Below are 6,000 nucleotides of genomic sequence, written 5' to 3'. Positions count from 1 at the left end.
CATACGCAACAACGAAGGCTGATCGACAGGCAAAGCAGGTTGCAGTGGCTAATGGTGTCCTGAACTCAAAGCTAAACCTTCTGGGGGTTTTTAATCTAAAAGAGAAAGAACGTTTTCAATCAGTCAAAGCCAAACTAAGATAAGCCGCCCCTTGAAAAAGATGAATGTGGCCAGAGGTATTGAAAGTAATGGAAAACAAGGGCAAACTGGCACCTTTTGTTCAGATTCTTAATTTCTCAGAGGGATGCTTGAACAACTCGCGCATCTGTCGAATGAACATCAGCCAAAAGAAAACTCGCATTTCCCGTTGTTCTTTACCCTTTGAACAAACACAATAACAAACAGATGCATTTTTCTCGGGGATTTGTTTTCATTTAGGCCGCTGCCAACTCTACAACCACACGCTAGGTGCGCTCAAAGTTCGCAAGGCGCTTTTGATGGATTGTTCGAAACTCGAAAACTCGATCTGCACGCAGATGACGAAAGAAGAAACGAGGAAGAGGACCGTACAAAACAAAAGACAAGATGAGTAGTTGTAGCGACCCGTTATATTGACATCTAGTCAATAATAACTACGGGCTGCTTAATTCCGGTCAATTACCGCGGGTTGAATGGGCTACAGTGATAGCAGCTGATGTTCATACGGAGCGTGTGTTGTCTCTCACTGGGTTTCCTGATGGTCGCCAGGGCTCCCTTGTCCACTGCCCGGTTTTCCGATGCAAACAGCTGATAAAAAGGATACCGCCAGCTAACTTCGTGAAATCAATGATAAGTTGGTTATACCGCTCACTTGGGCCAACTGGTCCACCATAAAAATGCCGCTTAGCTAACTCGTAAAAGAAGAGAGAGAGAGAGAGAGAGAGAAAAGCCAGCATGCTTACGATCGTTTAGTCAAAACTGCGTGTTACTGTGGACTGTACTGCTCCCATACCAAAAGCGAATGAATCTTTAATCGATTCCTCTTGCAAAACAGTTACATTGGTACCCGCTGCAGTCAATTATCGCTGAGCTCTCGAAAGGCATTCGATGAAGGTCGTTCCTAAACAGTCGAATTGAATGTTGACTGGAAAGTTTGTAGCATTGGTTCTGGGTTCCGCCATATGAGCCCATAGCACCAAGATGTAATTTAAAGTTGCTCATCCGACAACCCAAAAATTAACGTGACAAACAGTTCCAGGATTATATTGACCGACCAGCTCCAAATGTGACGCAAAAATAATCCGTGATTACATTCTATTAAGCTACGTTGGGCTTCTTCGGCTAAACACCGCCTAGTGAGTTGACATTCAACAGAAACACCGGGCTAGGTTATGCCACCGTGCCTCTATCAAGCTGTTTATCATGACGTATTATGACGTACGAGTAATTTCCCGGCCTCGGCGGCCGCTTTTCGATGGAGGCGAAAAGCAAGGCTCCCGTGTGCTCTGCGATGTCAGTGCACGTTAAAGAACCCCAGGTGGTCTAAATTTCTGGAGTCCTCCACTACGGCATCTCTCATAGCCTGAGTCGCTTTGGGACGTTAACCCCCTCCCCCAAATTCTACGTAGTAATTTTTATTTCTTCTTTCAGCGCTACGTTGTTGACTGAGCTAGAAGAAGCGCAAAGGCAATCATTGCTCTCCTAAGTTCTGGATGTTGCTCAAGAAAACCGAAAACAACTGTCAAAAAATTAACAACGCGTTAATCAGCATTGGTCTTGGTTACAACGTACTTAAGTGGCCTTAAAGGACTCTTTGGTTGAAACAGGCACTCTAAAGGCAAGGGCGCACTCACTGAACCGTGTGGTTGAGGGGACACTAGTACATACGAGTCGCACCTGCCTGGCAAGCCTGTGTCTTCTCCCGACTGAAGTGGGCCTATAGCCCGGCGTCTGGGCGGACCATCACCTCCGCTGGCATCGTGCAGCGCAGCAGATGCGGCGGCCGGAGCAGCTGAGCGCAGCTGCTTCTCCGCTGAAGCAATGGCGGCAAAGGCGGCGTCGGATGGGGCGCCCTGAGCGAGCGCCGCGGCTCCTCTGGAGTACCCCGGGAAGAGGCCCCGAGTCGGCGCTGGCGTCGGCGACCGCGGCGTCATGGCGAGGCTGCTGGGATGCGGATCCCCTCCTCCGCGGCCGCGGAGGCGGCTGCGCCAAGAACCATCGATCCGAACCCGGGGAGTGAGCGGATCGATCTGGGGCTCACTCCCGGTATGCGGGCTCTCGCGCGAGCTTCTATTCTGCTAATGTTAAAAAGGTACGCAGGAGGTGAGGGCGGGAAACATTTCTTTCAGCGAGGGAACGCAATTTAGTACTGGCGTGTTACATTTTCTAGTTCCAAAAGGGATGGCCGCACTTTGCTTAAGAATGTATGCACTAACACTGCTGAGGTTCAAGAATACCTGAATTACAGTTTAGAATATGCCGATGTCAGGCCTATAGCAAGATTTGATAAATCATGGAGGTGCTGACTGAAGGAAGGAGACAGAAAACTAGGAAATTATGAAGGGTACGACACCAGCAATACAAAGTTTCTGCCTTCATTTACGACTATGACTGTTACGAGCTTTGCTAGACAGAATATAGAATAAGGTTTTGTGTGTAGGCATCACTCGCACCACTGGCGTATCGCGGGGGAAATCCAAATCACAAACATATGTTGCAAGCTCCTCGGCTCTACAGCAAGGGCGACGACAAGAAATAGTCACTTCACGCTGCACACGACTCTGCAGAATGTACATACCTCCCCGTACAACCAATACTGCACCACCTTCTTGCTCCTTATATGTGGTAGACTTGCGTCGTATTCGGACATGCACTCATATTAAGACAAACAACGCAGAGACAAAACTTGAGTAAGCGACATGGTATGTGGACGACTGTGTAACCAGGGACCCTGAGAGACGTTTAGGTTCAGAAGAGACAGCAATCGGAGACGACATTTGTTTAAAGAAAGAACGAAAAAAAAAAAAGAAACTGATTTACTCAGCATTCGTGTGCACCTTTTCTCTTCTTAGACCTAGTAAGTACACTGATTTTCTAAATGTAATCTCGATCTGGACTGGCCAGCTTTACCGCTGAGTGCCGTGCCGTTCTAGCAGGTTCCTCGGTCGGCCGCATGAAGCTAGCACAAAGGTTACGCTAGTTTGCCGCCGAACACAGGGTCATGAGCGCGATTGCGGCCGGCCGCGGCTGCTGCGTTCCAAGTCGACAGGTAAGTGAAAACACCCAAAATTGCACGCGCGCTGATTAAAAAAAAAAAAAAAAAAAAAAAAAAAAAGCTCTCAGGGAATCTATATCAAACAAGATTAGCCCCCCTCTGACAGTTTCCTCAAATCGAGACGCTGTACTCGTATCAGCTTCAGTGAAGTTGCAGCTTGTACAATGAAAGTGTGGTAATATTATATATCATTACTTCGATATTATATATATAATGTCGTCGCCATTTTATTTAGAAGTATTAAGAGCAAGCGCTGCCACATTGTCTTCTTCCATCACGCCGCTGTTGTTCGGAGGGTAGGACGCTCGAATGGTGAGCCAGAGGACCCGGGTTCGAACCCTGCGGAGGCGGCTGCGTTTTGGGGCAGGCGAAACATTACTGTCCCTGCATACTGTCAATGCATGTTAAGTACACGTAATGGTCTTTATTGTTTATTACCCGGCGCCCTCACTAACGGCGTTCTTAATAGCCTTAGTCTAATCAGGACGTGGGATCACATAAACCAGATCAGCTATGAGATAAATATTTAAGATTTGTTGATAGAGATGTAATCAGTTTTTCTTACTTCCACATAACTGCAACGCGAAAAAAAAAAAAGAGCACAAAGGGAGTAAAGACACACACGACATGGACAGTCGCTCCACTAACAATAGTTCAAAGCGGTACATCTGGTTTATGCGACTTGGCACTAAAACCTCTTTCAAAGCATTGTCTTCGCGATTGGTTATTTGTGGCCAACTTTTTGCAGACATTGGAAATGAAAAGCTGTCCAAGCAGATTATCAGTTGAAAAGGCACTGCTCTTTTAGTGTCAAGACGCATAAACGAGACGTACCGTTTCGAACTATTGTTAGTGCCGCGATTGTCCGTGTTGTGTGTGTTTTTCCTTCCTTTGCACTCGTGTTTTTTCGCGCTGTAGTTATGTGGATGCAAAGTTACCAACTTGCCCAAAATCTCGTTTTACTAAAGAGTTTTCCTTACTGCTCTTTTTGCATTCTTGTCAGCAGAAAGTTAGTAGAAATCTAAAAATAAAAAAGATTTTTTTCTCTAATGAACAAATTTGTAAAGCACTTAAGTACTCTTGTCTAACACTTCGAGCCATTTAAACATCCTTGAAACAAAACAAATATTAGTAATGACATTTTTAAGCAGATTACAGCCATTTTATTTCGTGATCTGAATGAAGTCTCAGAAAAAGCAACCATGATAACAGGACCTGTACTCCTGTACTCACCTGTACCTTACTCTTACCTGTACTCACCTATGGGGCTGAAACGTGGAGGCTAACCAAGAGGGTTCTACTTAAGTTGAGGACAACCCAGAGGGCTATGGAACGAAAAATGATAGGGGTAACATTAGGAGATAGGAAGCGTGCAGAGTGAGTCAGAAAAATAACTCAAGTTACTGACACTCTAGTGAAAATCAAGAAGAAATGGGCATGGGCAGGACATGTAGTGCGAAGAGAGGATAACCGATGGTCGCTTAGGGTAACAAATTTGATTCCGAGGGAAGGAAAGCGTATCAGGGGGCGGCAGAAAGTCAAGTGGGCGGATGAGATTAAGAAGTTCGCAGGAGTCAAGTGGATGCAGCTAGCATAGAACCGGGTTAATTGGAGAAATATGGGAGAGGCCTTTGCCCTGCAGTGGGTATAGTCAGGCTGATGATAACGGTTATGATGATGATGATGATGATGATGATGATGATGATGATGATGATGATGATGATGATGATGATAACAGGACACTTTACTTACTCATGCGCCCATTAAGGCACCTCAACGTGACGACATTTATTGATATTTGTTGCCAAAAGTTAGTAATGTAGTGTCACACCAACGCTCGGTGACTGTCGACGGTGACAAAGACGACAAGCGTATGTCGAAAAGGCGCGTGCTACGAAGAAGACCGCAGACAAAGAAGAAGACGCAAGAGACTGGCGCGCTAGTTAAACGTTCGGCCAGAATACCGACCTCAAGACTGAACGTACTCTTACAGTAAATTTAACTTGTTAGAATAAAACGTTATTAAAGGAAGGATATTTAGAAACGAAATCACTTCGGCTCGAAAAAAATAGATGCCTGGAATACTAAACGCATTCCATATTAATATTTCTCGCATATGGTCATCTTTTTTTTTTATTCCCTATTCTGAATTCCTGATGGAACATCAAAATGCTTGATGGCTCAGGCGCTGCTTATTTTCCGCTTATGGATGGATGGATGGATGGATGGATGGATGGATGGATGGATGGATGGATGGATGGATGGATGGATGGATGGATGGATGGATGGATGGATGGATGGATGGATGGATGGATGGATGGATGGATGGACGGAAGGACGGACGGACGGACCGACAGATGTATGTATGTATGTATGTATGTATGTATGTATGTATGTATGTATGTATGTATGTATGTATGTATGTATGTATGTATGTATGTATGTATGTATGTATGTATGTATGTATGTATGTATGTATGTATGTATGTATGTATGTATACATGGATGGATGGATGGATGGATGGATGGATGGATGGATGGATGGATGGATGGATGGATGGATGGATGGATGGATGGATGGATGGATGGATGGATGGATGGACGGACGGACGGATGGATGGATGGATGGATGGATGGATGGATGGATGGATGGATGGATGGATGGATGGATGGATGGATGGATGGATGGATGGACGGACGGACGGACGGACGGACGGACGGATGGATGGATGGATGGATGGATGGATGGATGGATGGATGGATGGATGGATGGATGGATGGATGGATGGATGGATGGATGGATGGAT

The sequence above is a fragment of the Amblyomma maculatum genome, chromosome 4 (assembly GCF_055883805.1).
Source record: "Amblyomma maculatum isolate TAMU_Amacu chromosome 4, ASM5588380v1, whole genome shotgun sequence".
Lineage (NCBI taxonomy): Eukaryota > Metazoa > Arthropoda > Arachnida > Ixodida > Ixodidae > Amblyomma > Amblyomma maculatum.
Note: the sequence above shows the minus strand (reverse complement) of the source record.